This window comes from Haliotis rufescens, unplaced genomic scaffold (genome assembly GCF_023055435.1).
Source record: "Haliotis rufescens isolate VD_foot unplaced genomic scaffold, xgHalRufe1.0.p SCAF_1, whole genome shotgun sequence".
Taxonomy (NCBI): Eukaryota; Metazoa; Mollusca; class Gastropoda; order Lepetellida; family Haliotidae; genus Haliotis; species Haliotis rufescens.
Window position 1 is genome coordinate 61,230,527 of NW_025963779.1, and position 24,341 is coordinate 61,254,867.

Genomic DNA, 24,341 nt, shown 5'->3' on the forward strand with positions numbered 1-24,341 from the left:
GGTGTCTGCGGAGTCTGTATATACACTATAGTTCCAAATATGAAGACAATCCAGTGTTTAGTTCTTGAGATATCGCGGCAACACCGTTTACCAACTCCAAAAGCAGATTTGCCTGCTGTGACCTTGAACATGTGGTCAAGGTCACCAAAACCGACTGGTGTCTGCGGTGTCTGTATATACACCATAGTTCCAAATATGAAGACAATCCAGTGTTTAGTTCTTGAGATATCGCGGCAACACCGTTTTCCAACTCTAAAAGCAGATTTGTCTGCTGTGACCTTGAAAATGGGATCAAGGTCACCAAAACCGACTGGTGTCTGCGGAGTCTGTATATACACCATAGTTCCAAATATGAAGACAATCCAGTGTTTAGTTCTTGAGATATCGCGGCAACACCGTTTTCCAACTCTAAAAGCAGATTTGTCTGCTGTGACCTTGAAAATGGGATCAAGGTCACCAAAACCGACTGGTGTCTGCGGAGTCTGTATATACACCATAGTTCCAAATATGAAGACAATCCAGTGTTTAGTTCTTGAGATATCGCGGCAACAAACAGGTGGGACGTACGGACGGACGTACGGACGGACGGACGTACGGACGGTCGTGAATACTATATCCCCCGCTTCGCGCTTTCGCGCGGCGGGGGATAATGACAGATCAAGACAGTCACATACTGACAGCCTTAATTGATACTTAAGAAAAGTGTGCATATTATACACGAGATATATTTTTCCAGGATTTAATTCCCCCTAATTAGGGGTTCATATTATACATGAGTGTGTATTAAACACAATAAATACGGTAAGTAAGTCTTGTATACATTGATCAACTTGCAAATCTCGCCATGGGCACTTATCAGAGTGGGGCGGTAATTACGTTGAATACAGTAGCCTTGGTCACAGTGAAATAGTGAGTGAGTGAGTGAGTTGGGTTTAACGCAGCTTTTAACAGTATTCCAGTCATAGCACTGCGTGTCAGCTTACTGTGGGAGGAAAGCCCGAAGTGATGCAGGTCCCAGAGGTTTACCACTTTGGTGAAACCCACGAGCACGGGTATCACAGTGAAATAAATATGAAGCTACTTGAGGAATAAACTGTTTAGATAATGGAGTGAGAACGTAGATCTGCGATATTCTCCTTATGGTTATTGAGTTGATGATCTGTTGGGTAGTTAGTATAGTTAATGGGAGGTGGTGAAAGGAGCTGCAGGCAGACAGAGAGACTGTAGGCTGTGCACAGGGAGCAGTGAAACCAACTGTAAACATTGCACAACTGGGCCACAGACAGGGCCATATTTCACAGAATGATCATATTAAAGGTCATATACGACTTCTGTAAGCCTAAGTTGAAGTATGGGTGTTATGACAGTCGTTGCACAATGATCGCTTTGTGAAATGTGGCCCTGTCTGACTCAGAGATTTCACTGTGAGAACATTACTGGTCAGCTGGTTCTTAATGTAAAGTTCACACTGATATCAAGGCTGTTTCTTTGCCATGTTACTATGTTTTCACATGTTTCAATTCAAAACTAGTTTATAATTTTAGATGATTAATGGATTTTGAATTGAATTATTCAAATGAAGCACTTGCATTACAAGATGTTATAACATACACATTAACACAACGCAGAAGAAATATCTGCATTTTCATGAAAGAGAAAGAATGAAATCAGTTAAGTTTTGATCAAAAATAAATTGCATATACGGTACATCAATAACTGAATTTCATAAATGAAGTAGTGAGTGAGTTTTATGCGGCTTTTAGCAATATTCCAGCAATATCACGGCAGGGGACACCGGAAAATGGGCTTCCCACATTGTATCCATGTGGGGAATTGAACCCGAGTCTTCGGCATGATGAGCCAACACTTTAACCATTAGGCTGCCCCATCGCTCCCATAACCAATGATAAATGAAGTAATACATCAAGATGTTCTTACATATATGTATAATAACATTTAAGTCATTTTCAACATTAATCATGATTATTTCCTTTTTCTATTCTAGCAACCTTGACCATCACAATATTCAGAGATGAAATATCATCTGAGGTAATAAAGAATATCTGAGATGACTGGAATCCAAAGTGAGCAAGTTTCCCCAAACATTAGTAACCACTACCAGCATGATTGGCTGGATGGTAGCTACTGCCTCTAATTGTATCACACAAGCATTTCAAACTCTGTAAACCTTCCCATCACAAGCTTAAAAGCCCCTGGTCTGGTGCAACTTGGAAATGGAGTTTGGCTACTAATACCCCACTTTTGGTTCATTGCCATTGAATACCTTCAATTCAGTGAAGAAAAACATAATGCTGTCTAGTACTTTTCAACATGCAAAATCATCAAAAGACACCAGTCCACCACTAAACTGGTCTTTTCAGTTTCATCCAGAAATATTCAACAGTTTTGGAGCTCTTCTCCGGAAATAAGTTCTACCCTCATTTTCAGTAAAGCCCAACTTGTCTGTCAGGAAATTAAAAAAAACAACTAAAAAAACTAAAATCCCTAATTATCAAAAAGCACCAGTTTACCACCAGACTGATCTGTATACCAAGTTTCATCAAGAAATAATTAACGGTTTTGGAGTTCTGCTCCGGAAATGAGCAGTACCCTTGTTTTCAGTATGTCCGTCTACCTTGTCGTCATGAAAAAAGTCTTAAAAATCCCAAATCATCATAATGTACCAGTTCACCACCAGACTGATCTGTATAGAATGTTTCAACAAGAAATATTCAACAGTTTAGGAGACGGCTGATGGACGGACAGACAGACAGACAGGCAGACGCGAAAATATTTTTCCCCGTTTTTCAAAACGGGGTGATAAAAAGTGCTCATTAACTGATTATTAAGTAGCTGGCCCAAGGTCAAAAGCTACTCTAAATTACTGATGATACATTTTACAATAAATGAAATATATTCCACTTAATCATGTTAATTGTTCTGGCAGAATCTTATTCAAAATATTGTAATGGTTCTGCCAAAATCACAAAAGTGGGCAAAAGTCTCCTTTCCGGTAGCCAGAGTGAGTGAGTGAGTGAGTGAGTATGGTTTTACGCCGCTTTTAGCAATATTCCAGCAATATCACGGCGGGGGACACCAGAAATGGGCTTCACACATTGTACCCATGTCGGGAATCAAACCCGGGTCTTCGGCGTGACGAGCGAACGCTTTAACCACTAGGCTACCCGACCGCCCCGGTAGCCAGAGTGAAAATGAAAAATGTTCTGAGAAGATGATTCAGATATGTTCAAAAGTTTTGAAGGAGAAAAGCTTTCAGATCAGTGCTAACTGACTCAAGGACGGACCATTTACCAAGAGCAATGATACAGTGTTCCCTAGTCCTGCACCATGACCGTGGAATATATTTATTTTATGAAAAAATAATAATCTAGAAATGCATACAAAAGCAAGTCTAGCCAGCTCAAGCTAGCTCTATTCCACATCAGCATAGGGAATTTTTTTATTTTTAGAGTCAAGAAGGATATTGTGTAATATAAGATTTCAGAGACTAAATGTTAGTCTAAGTGTTCCCTTGCTATTGCACTCTTCAAAAAAGCACTAACTCGTTATAGCACACGGTAAAGCATGGCTCCAAAAATTTATTAACATTTTTAATTAACTCAAGTTTTCCAATGACACAATGTTTTCCCCCATCTCAGAAAACATTATCAACTGATCAACACGATCATGCAACACCGGAAATACGAGTCAACAATTCTGAACTGAAGTACTAATGTTTGCAATATATCTTATTAATTATATTCAAAATTTCATTCAATAATTATAATAATGTTTACAATAATTTCGGCGAAATCGTATGCGAAGTGATCAGTAGATCACACAACTCACCGTTATTTACAGCAACATCGGTCAGATTACCACTATTGATGCCTATTGAAATGAACTTAAGTTGCAAGAGCGTGGATACACATATCATAAATGCCGTACCATGACTCGCTAAAAGTCATATTCAGGCAGTTTGACTATTAACTGTCAACATAACGTAAAATATTGTAATGGTTCTGCCAAAATCACAAAAGTGGGCAAAAGTCTCCTTTCCGGTAGCCAGAGTGAGTGAGTGAGTGAGTGAGTATGGTTTTACGCCGCTTTTAGCAATATTCCAGCAATATCACGGCGGGGGACACCAGAAATGGGCTTCACACATTGTACCCATGTCGGGAATCAAACCCGGGTCTTCGGCGTGACGAGCGAACGCTTTAACCACTAGGCTACCCGACCGCCCCGGTAGCCAGAGTGAAAATGAAAAATGTTCTGAGAAGATGATTCAGATATGTTCAAAAGTTTTGAAGGAGAAAAGCTTTCAGATCAGTGCTAACTGACTCAAGGACGGACCATTTACCAAGAGCAATGATACAGTGTTCCCTAGTCCTGCACCATGACCGTGGAATATATTTATTTTATGAAAAAATAATAATCTAGAAATGCATACAAAAGCAAGTCTAGCCAGCTCAAGCTAGCTCTATTCCACATCAGCATAGGGAATTTTTTTATTTTTAGAGTCAAGAAGGATATTGTGTAATATAAGATTTCAGAGACTAAATGTTAGTCTAAGTGTTCCCTTGCTATTGCACTCTTCAAAAAAGCACTAACTCGTTATAGCACACGGTAAAGCATGGCTCCAAAAATTTATTAACATTTTTAATTAACTCAAGTTTTCCAATGACACAATGTTTTCCCCCATCTCAGAAAACATTATCAACTGATCAACACGATCATGCAACACCGGAAATACGAGTCAACAATTCTGAACTGAAGTACTAATGTTTGCAATATATCTTATTAATTATATTCAAAATTTCATTCAATAATTATAATAATGTTTACAATAATTTCGGCGAAATCGTATGCGAAGTGATCAGTAGATCACACAACTCACCGTTATTTACAGCAACATCGGTCAGATTACCACTATTGATGCCTATTGAAATGAACTTAAGTTGCAAGAGCGTGGATACACATATCATAAATGCCGTACCATGACTCGCTAAAAGTCATATTCAGGCAGTTTGACTATTAACTGTCAACATAACGTTTTCACAATCGAAATACATGTAGCGCAGGAAGTCCCTACAGTGACTGGTCAAAACTGTTCCCTGAGTGAAAAAATATCCTGCACACCACCTATCATGCCTATATGCACCTGTACTTATGGTTCTTATTATTTCAAGTATATATTGGTAGCTGCAACTAATATAACACGACATTGAATATATTATTCCTGATAAAATACCAATTTCCTCCGACCATTACATCAAAATTCTTTGAAGTTGTATCATTGGGTACTTTTTAACTGAATCACTGGTAGATTGGGAGGAAACGTGTGCACAGCTGATTGCTATTTCCGGCTTAGTTTACGAGAAAATACACACAGTAATCTTAATCTCTAAAAAACAATGCCTTGGAGAGCAGGAAGTACACTTTAAATGGTAAATCATCATGTTTAGTGATGTTTTATATCAAATTTAATAATTTTATTGACCAAGTTTGTTATTCCTGTTTATTCACCTGAATTCGCTGAAGGGACAAGATGTGTTTTTTTCTGAAACGGCATATTAATACTTTTTTACACAATGAATCATAAACAACTTCTATTCTAATCTTTTTGTAAACTCTGAAACGTACAACATAGATTGTGTTAGGTAGGCAGAGCATGTATACTGTTTTGTTGGTCATCTACCAGCTATGACTCAACCTTCGTTAAACCGCTAATCATCTATATATAAAGCTCATCAATTATTTGGACCCCGAAGGTAGCATTGTAGCGAGGGATCACTGAACAAGCTCACAATGTGTGTGTGTGTATGGTTAGTTTAACGCCATACTCAGCAATGTTCCAGCTATTTGACAGCGGTCTGTACAATAATCAAGTTAGGATCAGACATTCGAGTGACTGATATTGTGAGCAACAATCCACGCCGCTGGGATATGATGATAAACGCTATCAACGAAGTCACCGAGCCTCATCATCAGATTCTTTGAGTCTCCTCTAACGACCAGATTAGGTTGTTGGGGACCTATTCTAACCTTGAATCCCCAAGGGGTTAAAGAGGTGAAACATAAGAGGACACATAGCAACTCACCTGAAGATATCAAGTAAGATGGTCCATGGCTATCATGGCAGACTCCTGAAAACAAGCAAAAGAGAGTAAAGATAGCAGCAAAATCTTATAATAGTCCCGAAAGAGTGGATGGCGACAATCTCAAGTACAACTGCATCTACTTCTTCCAAACAAGCATCTTTACAACTTGTCCCGAAACCCATTACCATCTAATGTTATGTTGAACCCAAGACCACATAATAAGGTCGTCCTTTTACCAAGAAGGACCAGCACGTCTGCTTATAGAGATTCAGAGTATTTTGGGCCCTACATGTGTACTTGCGCAAGTATTCTATGCAGAGGGAGATCAATCATGCCACAGATAATGGCAATATTAACACTGGCAGCAGCTGCTCACACATGTGACAGCATCATGCATAAGTTGACCATTATCAAAAGTATGTACAGCTTTCTGCTTGGACATGTTGGATGCAATGAACCACTATATATCAAAAGTGCTTTCAGTCAAAAGGAATCTTGAATACATAGAGATTTGAAAAATATTCTCCTAACACTTGGAAGCAGTTCATGAACATATTTAAAATGTATGTCTGTGGGCAATATTAAGATGATGATAGTACAAGGAGTGTCTGTTATATATCCAGGGTCATGATTGTGCCGGTCATATTTCCAAATCAAGAAAGACAGTCTTACAAGTTTTCTGGCAAATGCAGTAATGTCCTTTCACTTGCAATTAAATACAAAATTCCAAACAGTATTTGTCTGGATTTTTTTAACACAATCAGACGCCTGGTGTCAACACTGATTTTCAGGAATCCATTCATATAATTGTCACCACTATTTTGCCACTTACACCCAATGTCATCTGTTTCAGCATTCTCTGCTGATGACATTACATATTGATTAACAGTAACAGTAAATACCTTTCACAGTATAAAACATGGTTCATGGACACTTGAAGGATGCCTGGCTGCAGTTTGGGGGCTTACAGCGTACCATTGTCCCATCTGGTCAGTTCTATGTACCTGTAGTGTTTCTGGGTACCATGTGTACAGTGGACCAATGACCAATATTTAGGCACAGTTAGAAATTAATTTCTATTTTCACTAATCCACAAAAATGATCCGCTACAGAGGTGTCATCTACCTGATGGTAAACGTGATAGTCCACAAGGACTTTTCACTTGAACTTTACTAGTCTAGGACTTGCAGATTTACATTAATTTCACAGCCTGTTAGAAGAACAAAAATCCATCAGTCCATCGTCAGAATTAACCAAGTAGAACTTTTGTAGTTCATAACGTGTATAGCATCTTGCTGCTTCAGACATTATGTGAGAGATTCAAAATGACTTTCCTTCAGAAATGTTTGTCCAACACAACACCGCAGAAAAATTATCTGTCTTAAAATACTTAATACTAAATACCATCCCTAAATGAGTGGGTATACAATGAACTATATATAACAACTGATCACAGGGCATGACAAGAAATATACAGGTTCAGACTACAAAGTCTTGTGTTGTGCCACCCCATCCAACTGCTAACCTTCAGCATCACGGAAATAGCTCCAACGTGTAACAAGACGGCTCACAATTATGACGTCAAGAAGAGCACAAACCCCATGTGAGTTATTAACTTTAGATCACCCATGATCTTCTAATTCCATTCTACAATCTTCACTGAAACACTGACATATTAATGTTTACAAGACGGCCCAGTAGGTGATGCTTTGAATGGATTGCAGGACACTGACTTGTTTAGTTTCAACAAAGAATGGACGAAAATGACAAAAACAAATTCATTAGAAAATCAGGAAGGGGCGTACAAAATACAAATCTACTAAGGATAAACAATCTTCAGAAAACAGAGAGGACCTTGTTTTTTAAAGCCATCTTATCACAATGACAATGTTAAAGTATGGTAGCTAAGGCAGTCAGAATGAAAGATCATCTAGTGAAAAGGGGCATTACTGTTGTTTCAAGTGTGACCAAGGTCATCTTACAGCTGGGACAAGTTTGGGAGACGTGATGGGGGGGGGGGGGGGGGGGGGGGGAGGAGGAGAGAAGGAAGAGGCCATGAACTTCTATTTGTCACATTTGAAGATGTTACATGTTACATTTTTGCTTTTTATATAACAAACTGATATTGATGGTATTTTAACCTTTCGTTTGATCAAACAGCTGACCATGTTTTTAGCAATTTTGTTAGTTTGGCATTTGATTCTGGATGATTGGGTCTCCAGAAAATTACTGCAGTATGTGACGACACCTGTGTCTAGCAATATTCTAGTCTGGTCGGTTCCAGTAAGCTCAGCTGATTATAGTGCGTATATAAATCTACTGCAAGTGATGCTCAGAGCCAATTATGGGCTAGTCAAGTGAAATACTTTTAGCACAGCCAGTGATTCTAGCTGTATAATTTCATTTTTAGCTTTGTCTCATTTTTAGCCTTTAAGCATAGTGGTATCATTCAAGCACAGAGCCGAGCCTCCTGACCAGCGACCACAATGCCATGGCAGGTCTGGTGTCTGTACATCGGACTGTCACAATAGTATGTACCTCATGTCAACAGGCCTCTGATCATGTACATCTTAAAATAAAAAACTTGCAAGTGACAACTGATTTGCAAGCCAAGCTATTCTTTTTGCTTCCACAAACTCAAAACAACAATAGGCCTCACCAACTAACCATGCTAATGGACTACTATGTCCTGATTGGCATGGGCGGGGCTTGTGTTGCATTATTGCTCTGAACAGTGTCACTGGTTTTGAATGGTTGTCTGAACTTTCTTTTGTTTAATGACTAAATTAGCTGAAGTTATCGTTGACATATTTACTTATTAGAATTGACCGCAATGTTTTTGTGTTTATGGAGTCATAACATAAAAACGGGTGTGCACACTTTGCACTACAGAGGGCACTGTTTTTTACGTCAACGCAAAAAATACTGAAGTCAGTTCGTGAATGTATTCCGACCCATGATCAGCCAGTTCTGGCAGCCTTTCATACCAAGGGAGACAACTCAGCAGAGCAAGTTATAGCAAATATGTTCCCAACTGTTCAGTTATTCGGTTATGCATTCCATTGACCCCATTAAAAGAAAAGCACTGGGGTTTTTATTTCACCAAATGGCTAACTGACATATTCACAACCCAAAAATGATGCACATTAGGTTCATATGCAGGATAATCGGTTACAATAGGTTAAACAAAACAACTAACACTGTGCACATGGCAACATTCTAAAATTAACAAAATTAATCTGAAACTTCTTTTTTCCCCACCAATGATTTGACAGAAACCAAGAAATAACCAAATGTCTAGCTCTGTTTAATAGGGACTGTATTATGTGTACTGTCATTCAGTTCGGGATGTCAACTTATCACAATATCGCAGAATCAATAAACTGTAAATGTCGATACAGTATTGATACCAGTATTGATAGTGATACTATATTAATAATTCACTGCCACAAAAAACAATAAATTTGTCAACATTACCATAGTTAAGATGGACAATAAGAAGGAAGAAAATTCTTAAACATTTAATTGATCAGCCTTGTTCATATTTAGCATTAATTTGATTAATAAGAATTTTTTACCTTTACACATATAGAGAATAAATAATTTGGTTATCAATCAATATATAGGATACTTTCAGTCAATATACAATCACTGATAAAAGAAATGTGAATACAATATTTGTTGGTTAATATATGAAGAATTACTCACATTCAAGAGATATTAGATTGGCTTGATTCACAAACGAACATATTGGTATGTTGTGTGAACCAACGCTCATGAACACATCACATGTGACGTCACAGATCCATGACGCGAGGTGCACCATTTGTCTTGTGCAGGATTAGCGTGTAAAGTTTGAAAATCATGTGCAGCATATCGTGATAAGAATAAAGACTCTGTGGTAACACTTGACTGATTGTTAGTTTTGTCATTAGTTGGCACACATTGGGGGGGGGGGGAGGAGGAGAGAAGGAAGAGGCCATGAACTTCTATTTGTCACATTTGAAGATGTTACATGTTACATTTTTGCTTTTTATATAACAAACTGATATTGATGGTATTTTAACCTTTCGTTTGATCAAACAGCTGACCATGTTTTTAGCAATTTTGTTAGTTTGGCATTTGATTCTGGATGATTGGGTCTCCAGAAAATTACTGCAGTATGTGACGACACCTGTGTCTAGCAATATTCTAGTCTGGTCGGTTCCAGTAAGCTCAGCTGATTATAGTGCGTATATAAATCTACTGCAAGTGATGCTCAGAGCCAATTATGGGCTAGTCAAGTGAAATACTTTTAGCACAGCCAGTGATTCTAGCTGTATAATTTCATTTTTAGCTTTGTCTCATTTTTAGCCTTTAAGCATAGTGGTATCATTCAAGCACAGAGCCGAGCCTCCTGACCAGCGACCACAATGCCATGGCAGGTCTGGTGTCTGTACATCGGACTGTCACAATAGTATGTACCTCATGTCAACAGGCCTCTGATCATGTACATCTTAAAATAAAAAACTTGCAAGTGACAACTGATTTGCAAGCCAAGCTATTCTTTTTGCTTCCACAAACTCAAAACAACAATAGGCCTCACCAACTAACCATGCTAATGGACTACTATGTCCTGATTGGCATGGGCGGGGCTTGTGTTGCATTATTGCTCTGAACAGTGTCACTGGTTTTGAATGGTTGTCTGAACTTTCTTTTGTTTAATGACTAAATTAGCTGAAGTTATCGTTGACATATTTACTTATTAGAATTGACCGCAATGTTTTTGTGTTTATGGAGTCATAACATAAAAACGGGTGTGCACACTTTGCACTACAGAGGGCACTGTTTTTTACGTCAACGCAAAAAATACTGAAGTCAGTTCGTGAATGTATTCCGACCCATGATCAGCCAGTTCTGGCAGCCTTTCATACCAAGGGAGACAACTCAGCAGAGCAAGTTATAGCAAATATGTTCCCAACTGTTCAGTTATTCGGTTATGCATTCCATTGACCCCATTAAAAGAAAAGCACTGGGGTTTTTATTTCACCAAATGGCTAACTGACATATTCACAACCCAAAAATGATGCACATTAGGTTCATATGCAGGATAATCGGTTACAATAGGTTAAACAAAACAACTAACACTGTGCACATGGCAACATTCTAAAATTAACAAAATTAATCTGAAACTTCTTTTTTCCCCACCAATGATTTGACAGAAACCAAGAAATAACCAAATGTCTAGCTCTGTTTAATAGGGACTGTATTATGTGTACTGTCATTCAGTTCGGGATGTCAACTTATCACAATATCGCAGAATCAATAAACTGTAAATGTCGATACAGTATTGATACCAGTATTGATAGTGATACTATATTAATAATTCACTGCCACAAAAAACAATAAATTTGTCAACATTACCATAGTTAAGATGGACAATAAGAAGGAAGAAAATTCTTAAACATTTAATTGATCAGCCTTGTTCATATTTAGCATTAATTTGATTAATAAGAATTTTTTACCTTTACACATATAGAGAATAAATAATTTGGTTATCAATCAATATATAGGATACTTTCAGTCAATATACAATCACTGATAAAAGAAATGTGAATACAATATTTGTTGGTTAATATATGAAGAATTACTCACATTCAAGAGATATTAGATTGGCTTGATTCACAAACGAACATATTGGTATGTTGTGTGAACCAACGCTCATGAACACATCACATGTGACGTCACAGATCCATGACGCGAGGTGCACCATTTGTCTTGTGCAGGATTAGCGTGTAAAGTTTGAAAATCATGTGCAGCATATCGTGATAAGAATAAAGACTCTGTGGTAACACTTGACTGATTGTTAGTTTTGTCATTAGTTGGCACACATTGGAAACATCCCTTCTTAACGTACACGCTTCTCCAGGGTTAGAAACTAACAGTTTTTGTCCACTAGTCCTTATAATGATAACATATAGCAAAACCCTCAAAACGGGCCAATTTCTACTAGTCCTTAGGATACCTTTACTATTGGGCAGTTTGGTAAGGACTACAGGACTAGTGCCAATTTCTAACGCTGTACTCTCCATATGTTTCTATGGTTCGCATTTCTTTTGGCGGTGAGTATATATTGATACTTAACTTTCCAACCACTGACATCCCTTCCATTCTCATTATTTAAATTATAATCCTACATTTTCATGTTCTATATAACAATTAGTCTTGAAGTCAAACTTCACGATTCCTTTACAAAGTTGTCATTTTAGTGAGTTGCTGACATTCAGCAAAGGAAACTTCAGATTGACAATCTGACAGCAACTGCTTATCTGAACCCAAACATCAGTGTTACCAATCTAATGTCCTTGTACCCTGGCCATCATGGATGAGATTGGTAAATGACAGATCTGTGATGATGTTGGATAAGCAGCTTATTCTGACTTCCAGAGAAGGTATTAACAAGCACCTGCTCCTTCCAATGTGGTTACAAGCGCACACAGAATCAGGAACTGGTGGTAGAGTGATTCCTGCCTTCCGAATCCCACATCGTTTTCATCAGGCGTCAACATGGTCAAACTGTTTTGTTTTGAAAGTCATTGATTTATTACAACTTATGAAGATAAATCAAAACCAGCGTTGGTGAAATCAAAACAGGCATCCACAATTATCTGCTGCAGATGCTGCTTCATATGTCCGTTCTATTACGATACATAGAGAATCTCAACCAAGAAAGTGGCAATAAAAGTTTAATACTCTGACAAGTGTTGTTATATTTGATATCAGAAGACACAAGTGAGATATTCCAGTTTTCATCAAAAATCTTCCTACTGACTTAGTTTATAAACAGAATTACCAGTGTCTTGTGTGTAACAATAACAACTAACAGTGGCAAAGGGATTAGTGATGTCATTTGATTGTGACGTCATCAGTTATCATGACATCATGGCCTATGATGTCTCCTGCGGAAGCCAGTTTTGGATGATATTACATGCCCTGGACCCAATTGCCTCCATAGCTTGAATGATACAATGCTAAAAATAGCCATCCAACCACATTACGCAGTTATTCCGCAATTGAAACCAGCAGCAATATCATCGGTACTTGACTTGCTGTCGGCTCAAGTTATCTTGGAACATCTTATAAGGACTTTTTTCTTTCCTTTACATACTATTCAGCATGTTCAGGAAAACATCTTTTCCAGATAAAAGTTCAATAAGAACTTCTGATTTCTTTAAATATATTGATGGCTCGTTCTCACAAGGCTGCAATTTGAACGTAGATCAATGCAGAACTAGCTTTTAGAAGATGATGAGATCATGAGAGAGAAATTCAGTGCTACGTTTGTGATAAGATGGAGATGGGGATGGCGACAAGACTTTTGAAATGAAGCTATAATAGCCATTAGGTCCAACATATTCATCCTAGCAGAATGGCGATATACTACCCTGGATAAAGGAGAATGCACAACAGGAGGCTGCCAAATAAATGGTCATCATGTCCAAACACTAAATGAAACAAGTCATCCATGACAGCTATTTCTCCAGCCAAGCTAGACCACACAATATTCTCTTGCCCTGAGCCAAAAGGACAAGGTGAGTGGCCAACCCTGAAGAGATAACAAGCGGTACATTTCATCTATTACTCACAGTTCATCACTATGAGAATTACAAAATCTATTATCATACCTCCATGTCAGAATGATGAGATCTGATTGGTTCATGCGATCTTGATCAAATATTATGTATCCCACCTTGGAAGGAAATAAATATCTCAGCAGGAGAATAAATCCTTTACGAACAAGACAGGCTGCACGTGGATTTCTGAGAGGGAGAATAAATCCCTTATACCCCGCTTCGAAGGCCACACACACACGCTGAGGCAATGAAAGTCACACGACATAGGACAAGTTAACCTCAGCTCAATCTAACAGCTGTTTTCTATTAATTTTTAATTTGTTCTATTCTTTTACAATGTCATATTAAAAGATGTTGGGAAGATAATTTTGTTGTAGCAGTATCACTCGGGGTACCTGTGGTTTTATACGTCCCTCATCAGGTTTTATAAAGCCGGCCCCCAGCTCATGGTATAAAACCTAACATGGGATGCATAAAAACCACATGTACCCTAAGTGATACAACTGCAACATTCCTGTCTCTCTTAAAACATAAATATCCAAAATTCTCCAGCATGACGACAATACTTTGGCAACTAGATGTCTTCAGTTTAAGAAGAGAATCTCTGGGATCCTTTCTATCATATATTAAAAGACAAATTAACAAAATATATCATAAAATATTTTCTCTTTAGATCTTATGTCAATGCTAGTCAATAACATTTTCTGTGCATGAACAAAATCAGAACCTCAAATAACTTGAATGGCTTACTTGACTGTAAAGAATGCATGTACCGCATCAGTACAACCATATTGAAATGTCTGCTGTATCCCTACCTCAAGATATGTCCATGAATATCAACTGTTCTCTCTACAGCACTGATCAAACAGTTCTGATTACATTATGCTTTGTGATCTACTGTCCCTAGTCTGTCTTACAGACCCTGATACAAATATATATCAAATACAGCCCATGCAAGTCTATAATGTTTGGCAAGTCTAGATCACTGCAGTATCTGAAAATGAAGAGAGTCACTGGGCTCCTTTTTATTATATTTTTATTAAGATAACTGAACAACTGTTTTTTTTATGTAAGATGTGTTCATTTCAGAGACTAGATGTTAGTCTATACTGTCCCTGGCAACAGGGACTGCTGGTAGCACTTATTTTCACACTTATTTTCACAGCACTTATTTTTACACTGATTTTCACAGTTCATACAGTTTCATAGTACAGGAATAGCAGCACACTGGCTATCCTGATGGTACACAACTAAGGTTATGAAACATTCAGTTTCTCAGACAAAAAACAATTCTACCAATTGGGACTTTAAAGGTTAACATTGCATAGTTAATGGCCTATGTGTTTTGTTTACTTAATCATGAACAAGAACACAAAATACAAAAATGATTTTGTCAAAATGGGTATTTTGTTTCCTAATACAAAGTAGGCTGTGTTGGTATGAAAGTAAAGAAACCGTATTTGATTGTTTTATTTTAATCTTAATCAGTTTTAATTCAAGACCTTTTTAAGCCAAAAACACACAAAAAAAGTTATAATTGACTCGCATCTTCAAACCGATATTCTAAATTCTTTGTCCTTAATTTCTATTGCTATGGTAACAAAGAAAACAGAACTTTGAGGATAACAAATTCTGGTTCATTTCATTTAGCGATGTTTCGCTTTGGACTTACATGGTTATCGAGTTTGAGTGATAACTGTGCAAGAATCTCCATCGAAATGTTGCTAAATTCAATAAACAAGGACTTGTTATCCATAAAGTTGCATATGTTTTCTTATTTACGCAACAACTTCAAGAATGCCAATCACAGTTCTATAACTGTTGGTAAAATGAAAGCAACCAATCATCGATCACTGTTCACTTCTTAATAATTCATTGTAGTCAGATGGATAGAGCATCTGCCCAGAGAACAGAAGGTCCGTAGGGTGTATCATCTTAAAAAATGGTACTTGTTCTTACCCTGCCTGGTGCTCGGTTTTATGGAGGTGAGGTGAGGTGAAATGGGGTTTAACGTCACATCCAAGATTATGCACTTATATAGCGACGTGCATGTATGTGTGTGTATGTAGCTGCTTGTACTAGTCTCTCCGGGCGGACGTTCTACCAGGAGACAATGGAGGCGGTCTTGGTTTTATGGAGCGAACACATGAACTGGTCAACTCAAGAGTGGGTATACTGTGTCTAAATGGGGTCTCCACGTCAAACTGTGAAATGGGCCAGTACTTCTCAGTGGGCCAGTACTATAAAACTGACATTAGTCCAGACGAGTACAAGCAACTAGACACGCATGAACGTTGTCATATAAGGGCAATAATCACCTTACCTCATCTTGATAATTCATCATTCAGCCAAATCAAAACAGACAAATGTTTGTCTAAAATTCTCCACGGTTCACAATAATCTGAGATCCTTGTGACTGTTGTTCATACCTGTTACAGGTGCCCTGCTTGAGACAAACAACACCCTTTCCATACCTGTTACCGGTGCCCTGTTTGAGAAGAACAACACCCTGTCCATACCTGTTACAGGTGCCCTGCTTGAGACAAACAACACCCTGTCCATACCTGTTACAGGTGCCCTGTTTGAGACAAACAACACCCTGTCCATACCAGTTACATGTGCCCTGCTTGAGACAAACAACACCCTTTCCATACCTGTTACAGGTGCCCTGTTTGAGAAGAACAACACCCTGTCCATACCTGTTACAGGTGCCCTGCTTGAGACAAACAACACCCTGTCCATACCTGTTACATGTGCCCTTCTTGAGACAAACAACACCCTGTCCATACCTGTTACAGGTGCCCTGCTTCAGACAAACAACACCCTGTCCATACCTGTTACAGGTCCCTTGCTTCAGACAAAACAACACCCTTTCCATACCTGTTACAGGTCCCTTGCTTCAGACAAAACAACACCCTTTCCATACCTGTTACATGTGCCCTGCTTGAGCCAAAACAACACCCTTTCCATACCTGTTACATGTGCCCTGCTTGAGACAAACAACACCCGGTAATGGAACAGTGGAACTCTTCCACACTACACAGCATTCGGAAGTGAGATCCACGTGATCACTGCTCCTTCACCCAACTAATCTTTTTTCCCATCACTTACATACAGCGATCAATAGTCCGCTCTTCAGATTAATGTGCCTACTTTTGGGTCAAGTGACACATTACCTGTGAAAATGATGGGCCAGGTATCAACATGTAGGTCCGGGGGAACACTACTGCTCTGTTGGAGGGTTGTTTGCTTTTTGCAGGAGGCAAGGGTCCCCTTGCAGCCGGACACACTGAATAGGTTAATGATTTCTTGAAACAATCATGGCTGTTTATTGAGTTTTTACATTGTTGTAATGAACTCTTCTATCAGTGGCTATACTCTGAGTATTTTGGTGTTTTGAATTTCTCTTTCTCCTTTTGCCGGTTTGAAAAGAGTGCTTGGAAGAGCGAGTATGGTTTTACACTGGTTTCAACAATATTCCAGCAATATCAAGGCAGGGGACGCCAGAAATAGGCTTCACACATAATAAATTGTACCCATATGAGGAATCAAACCCGGGTCTTCAGCGTGATGAGCAAACACTTTAACCAATGGGCTAACCCACTGCCCCAGTGCTTGGATGAGTCCATGGAACAAACATTCTTGTTGGGGATATGTTCAACCAATGTCTCTTGACCTCTATCATGACAATGTTACATCATCAAAATCCACATTCACACATAACACAGCCATGACGCCACTTCAACCTTCTTTACTTCATAAGCCAGTTTCTGACCCATAAAACATCTGGGTTAGAATTGGTCTTCAGAAATCCATACTAAATGTCAAAGGGGTGCCAAACGGGATCAGGTGGTCAAAGCTGGACAGCGTTAAACAACAAATAAACAACAAATAAACAAAACTTACAGAAAGATGGCTACTGAGGGGTAGTTATAGTGTAGTCTCGAAACTATTCAGGTAGTTCTGCCAAAAGGAAAATGCATCCTTCTTACCACATAAAGACTGCAAACTGTAAACCAAGATTATTGAAGACCAAATCATGGTTGTCTTTGCTGAATATCTTTGTACCGTAAGGTATTAAATGTGTGAGTGTGTTCACGGCTTAACACCCCTTTGAATGGTATTCCGGTTTTATACCATGGTCACCACTTTGGAGAAACTTTGGAGTTTGATAGTCTCAAACCAAAGTCAATATCATACTTGACACACAATTTTGCCTTGCCGGGTGTGTTTTGCTGTATCTAGTACCATGAGTACCGATACCATAGAATATACAGCAAGTCCCCAGCAACCTATGTTTTTCGTAACAGACAACTAAATTGATAAGGTGGTCATGCCCGATGATTTGGTCATGTAGCTCATGATGTCAATCACTGGATTTTCTGGTCCATACTTGATTGTTTACAAACCACCATCATATAGCTGGACTATTTCGAAATGCAGAAATAAACAACCAAACAAAAAATCATAGCCGAGTACCCTCAGTCACAGAACAGTACCTAGCAACCCATGCTTGTCGTAAGAGGCTACTTCCTGGATTCAGAGGTCAGACTCGCTGACTGGGTTATTGCATGTCATCATATCCTAATTGTGTAGATTGATGCTCACGATGGCAATCACTGGATTGTCTGGTCCAGGTTTGATAACTTACAGATTGCCATCATATAGCTTGAATTTTGCTGGGTGCAGCGTTAAACAAACAAACAAACAAACAAACAAACAAAATGCAAGCCTTTTCCATCTGCATACAGATACTTGAAAAAAAAACTTTTTTAGAAATCGTCAGTGAGGGACTTCAAGGCCAACTTTGAACAGGCTGCTGAGGCCCATGCTAGAACCCATCATGCAAGGCTTCATTTTCTTAAACCAGTAGTTCCATAGATATTAACATTTGATCACCAGATTTACCGGAGCAAGCAAATTAGCAGAGTCAACAACCAAATACCCCAAATGTCTAATATACATTTAAACCACTGAAATACCCACTACATACCTAACTGCACATTGATACTTGCGTGTAAGTGGCCGATTAATAGTTAAAAAAAGAGCTTTCAATACATACTGATTTCTTATTAAGTAGTTCTTAAACAAGAAGACACAAAGTAATTCTTAATCACTATTTCACTTATTCATGCCAACCAGTAATCATAACAATATTCAAATCTGATAAAGCAGAAGTTACCAGTAATGTGGTTATGAGGATTCATCATTACTCAAAGTCCATGAATATATAATGATAATGCTTCCCCCGCCATGATATTGCTGGAATATTGCTAAAAGCGGCGTAAAACCATACTCACTCACTCATTATGTTTTCCTCAATTACATGGCATTATATTCCTCTAAACCCCACAATGGGCATTATTAAGGAAACCAGGATGCCAAAACTGGGCCAAGGCCTTCCAGGCTGCCCAGTGTCCACACCATGACAGCATGTATTGACCACCAGGCCACAGTGGTATCCTTATGAAACCCTGCCACCAGTCTCTATTGATCCCTGCTGGAGGACTCCTCTCCTGGGCTGTCTGGCCTTCTCCTCTGTGACCTACAAACACACCAGTGAGGCTGGCTCCCTGCATGCTACAGCACCTCCACCTCACAGTCGGCTGCTCCAAGGCCATCAGGAAGCTGGAGATGTGGCAGGTCAGTGGGATGGATTCCTCTGCAGCAGGTGGTATATGGCACCAGGCACCGACCATTAATGTTCACAGGGCCTGGGATTTTTGTAAGCCTGACAGGATCATTTTTTCAGTCATTGGTTCAAGACATATAATTTATTTTTTTCACAACTCAGAACATTGAGAGTTTATGTAAACCTTCGCATCATATGCTAAAGCAAGTGATTATTAAATGATTATTAATTGGTTGCATATGTGGTAAAGCCTGTAGCAAGGTCAGTATCACGTTTAATCCCGGTAAGTTGTTTTAGACAGATTTGTTAATATCATAATCATTTCACCCAAATAGTAATGGTTTGTATCTCTGCAAACAAAATGAGTCAACAGAAGTGTGCTACAAATGTAGCATCACTAGCTATACTAATACTTCAATTCCGTATTAATCCCTAATTTGTTTTTGATATTGTTGTCTTTGAATAGTGAGTTTTTTATTTCATTTAAATATTTCGGATTACAACCAACCCACCCATGCCTAAAGGCACTTCATATACCTAACATCCGAAATTATCTCTAGTTTTTCACCGGTTACAACCAGTATTATTCAGCGATGATTGATGAATTTCTTAAAAAAAATATTCTTCTTTGACATAATGCTGTGAGTGATGCATACCAGTGACAGGCGTGAGATGTCAGAACCGTACACTAAACAACACCAACTCTGCAATCAATGCACAAATATCAAATACTGGTGGTATGACATTGTAAAGATTTGGTTGGTTGGTCTGTTATTTAACGCCGCACAATATTACAGCTATATGACGGCGGTCTGTAAATAATCAAGTCTGGACCAGACAATCCAGTGATTGATGTCATGACCATCGATCCACGCAATTGGGATACGATCACATGCATCAACCAAGTCAGCGAGCCTGACCACCCGATCCCGTTAGTTGCTTCTTACGACAAGCATAGTCACCTTTTACGGCAAACATGGGTTGCTGAAGACCTATTCTACCCTGGAATCTTCACAGGTCACATTGTAAAGAAGTACCAGTAAGTCAATAAGCATTATAATCACAACATGCTTTACTCCAAAAGGAAATGCCCTATTACAGTCAGGGAGTATGAATTTACACCGCTTCACTCATTGTTCCATGTGGGGAATCAAACCCGGGTCTTTGGCGTGACAAGCGAACACTTTAACCACTAGGTTACCCCAAGTCTGTCTTACAGACCCTGATACAAATATATCAAATACAGCCCATGCAAGTCTATGTTGGGCAAGTCTAGATTACTGCAGTCTGAAAATGAAGAGAATCTCTGGGCTCTATATTATATTTTTATTAAGATAATTTAACAACTGTTGTTTTTTTTCTGTACAATATGTTCATTTCAGAGACAAATGTTAATCTAAGTTACCTCGTCAAAAAGCCATATCCATTTCATTACTTGTTTTACAGATGTGCATTTAACTCTTAGCCATTCAAATATTTCTAAAAATATGAAAAAGGAAATACTCATATCAACATTTTACTTTTAAATCTACAGTTACAATCAAAATATCAAAAATCAAAATTGTCACATGCTGTCTCACTCCAGCATATACTTCACCTTATGCAAAAGGATTGAATCCCCCCCAAAAATCCTGTCATTATGGTAATAGGTACAATGTTGTCATTGATTTGTTTAATCTCAAGAAAGTGATTTCTATTGTCAATACCTGCATGCAGGTATTTTTTTATATATAACACATCTGTATAACAGGCAGTTAAGTTGGTCTGGTGCAAGTATAAAGGAAATATTATTCAATAAATCCATCTGCTATCCTGACCTAATTATTCAGTCACAGATATAACATGTCACTCTGGTCCTGCACTATACATCTTGGAGCTGCCTGTTTGTAGGTTTTGTTTGTTGTTTACCATGTTTACTGCATAAGAGAGAAAACAAAGAAAAACATATGGAATGTCAACCTTACAGAGAAACTTCACTGAAGAAAGATTATTGTTCAGATGACGTAATATAATCAATGAGTGACGTCATGAAGAATGGAAAAAACATTCATATCACATTTTTCTCCACAATGAAGCACTGTGATGTCATATTGCTTTAACTGACCAATCAGCATTGAGAATCGCTAAAATGCACATGTGCAAATATCAGAAAGTTATTATACACAATCATTCCACCTTTGTAGGCAATATTCAATATTAATTCATATCTTCAATGTTCAAAATATAGTCTGTCCACTCATCTGAGAAACATTCTCTGAAATATACCTCTTTGCCCCATTAAACTGATTAATAATTTGTAACTGTTCATCTTAAGGTTAACTGCACTTTCAGGATTCTAATCTTGTTTTCGCCATAGAAACAAACTGTACCGTTGATAATAAGAAACATGTAGCTGATTAATCTGCAAATATGCTGTCATTTATTGCCATTTTCATTGAAAGACCTGCTTCAAACTACTTGATCATGATTCATCATGAATGTTTCATCAGAATTTAAATAATTTGATGCCTTGACAAAACCTGGAATGTGTATGATGTGTGATGCTTTTCCCCCTGAGTTTTTTTCCAAAGGTAATCATGATAATAAAATAATATTCCCATTTGATTTTATCAGAAATCAACTTTATGTGCATAATGAACAGTGAAACATAGCCATAGTCCTATCCCCACTGAACCATATGAGCATGTCAAGTAACTATGGTAACAGAAATGTATTGATATCTTGATTGAATCCATATTAAAGAGAGGGTTTTTACATCCACCTCACATATCGGGTACCCATTCCCTGCTGGGTGAACAGAGGCACATTTGAACTAAGTCACTTGCCCAGGGTGACTCTACACGTTTTGACACTTGTTTCGGGTGTATGTACGTATTCGTGTTTCCACCATCTGGTCATCTACCATCGGACGAGTGGGTTCTTTTGAGTGCACCGGATGTCGTACTGTACACTAGGGGCAGTGACAACACTGAATAACAACCCGGGCACTAGCGGGATACGACCTCGGCACCTAGCTCTTGCTAGCCTGACCACCCGCCTCTTACAGGATTGGGTGGTCAGGCTCGCTGACTTGGTTGATGCATGTCATCCTTGCGTGGATCAATGCTCATGATGTCAACCACTGGATTGTCTGGTCCAGACTCGATTATTTACAGACCACCCTCATATAGCTGGAACATTGCTGAGTGCGGCGTTAAACAAATACACTGCTGTTTAAAGTTACAGTCACAGAGCCCAGTACTGCCTGGTGGTAGAGCATCTGCCAGGAGAGTGGAAGATCAGGGATTTGATCATACCATGCCAAAAGACGTCAAAGATGGAACTTGTTGTTACCCTGTCTGGCGCTCAGCATTAAGGGGCTAAAACAAGGACTGGTCGGCTCAGAGTCAGTATACTGTGTCTGAGTGGGGTATTCATGTTAAACTGCGGCATGGTATGTCAGTGGGCTAGCACTATAAAATATGCATTAATCCGGACGCACGCACGCATGATGCTATAAAAGTGCAATAATCTTGAACGCAATGTAAAACTCGATCTCACATCACAGAGTCAAGATAAGTTTCATATATTTGATACAGAAAGTAAAACCATTACCCAATTAATTTGATTAAAAAGACAAATATGCCTGAAAAATTCAAAACCCCATCAGTATAACAACACTGTGCACAATTACCCAATGCATCCTTTACAAATTGCTTACCGGAACATACATGTCTTTACTGATCTCTATTTACTGATCAACTGCAGGCTTCACACCTCACTGAACTAAACTGTTGTGTATACAAAAAAAGGCTCTACATCTCGTCTGCAGTTAATTAGACATGTATATCGCTGTTGTGAGTTTATGTGACATGTCACACACTTGAGGAAGCACATGAATCAGATACAAATTAGAAGTCACCTGAAAAAGCAATTCATGCAGAAATATTTCAAGAAAATCTACTCATTGGTTTAAAAATATCCAACAGACTGCACCTGAGGGAATAAAAATATACTAAAAACCTAAAAGAAAGCTATCAATATGAAAGATAACATGAGTAAACTCAATGGCCCATCTGGATGTGAGCAGCCATCCATCTCATTGTTGTATGATGGGAGCAAGAGGGAAGTTAAAGAGCCTAGCCACCTGAAGATTAAGAAATAATCCCTCAAATAAAGTTATGAATATGGTTTAATGAAATGATTAAAAAAGGAGAGAGTGTGTAGGGATTAACGCCGCTTCTAACAGTATTCCAGTTATATCGCTGTGTGTCAGCTAAATGTGGGAGGAAAGCCCGAAGTGATGCAGGTCTCAGACGTTTACCACTTTGGTGAGACCCACACGCACGGGTATGGTGCTGACTAACTTAGAAACATTATCGGGGTGAACCAGGAGTCGAACACAGCGAATCGTGGTGCCTTAGACGACTAGGCCACCTGTGCCCCCTGATTTAAAAACAACAACAACAAAAAAACATATGAGATTTCACCTAAAGACAATCCTACTTGATTCCAAATACTTTTATGACAATGTATATTCACTTGTATCATATTTCAAATATCAAGATGTACTTTAACAATGTTTAACATGGAAATAAAATGTAAAAACTAAAATCAATAAAAAAAGGAACCCTAGACATGCTAGAATCACTAAATTTCCTTGAACTGAAAATGAAATAAGAATGGTATGCTAGAGATGAGATTTGATTTGTTTAACTCCACACTCCACAATATTAAGGGTATATGACGTCAGTCTGTAAATGATCGAGTCGACCAGACAATCCAGTGATTGATATCATGAGCATTGATCCACGCAATTGGGATACGACGATATGCATCATCCAAGCCAGCGAGTCTCACCACCCAATCCCATTAGTCGCCTCTTCAACAAGCATTTGGTTGCTGAAGACCTTTTCGAACCCGAATCAGGTGAGCTTTGAGCATGTTGAGAAGGGGGTGAGAAGGGGTTGGGGGTAAGTGTTTAATGAAATGCAAGGTCTATATCGTCTGTCAGTG

General features: G+C 38.6%; 1 protein-coding gene across 4 annotated transcripts in view; it reads right to left on the bottom strand.

The window, feature by feature from the left end:
* Positions 1 to 24,341, bottom strand: part of LOC124145051 (nuclear receptor coactivator 2-like) — a 161,658-nt gene that overhangs the window by 127,867 nt on the left and 9,450 nt on the right. For all 4 annotated transcript variants that reach the window (XM_048398891.1, XM_048398884.1, XM_048398883.1 and 1 more), the window contains exon 2: positions 6,102 to 6,146. The gene's annotated coding sequence lies outside the window, so the exon portion shown is untranslated. The remainder of the gene's footprint in view (positions 1 to 6,101; positions 6,147 to 24,341) is intronic.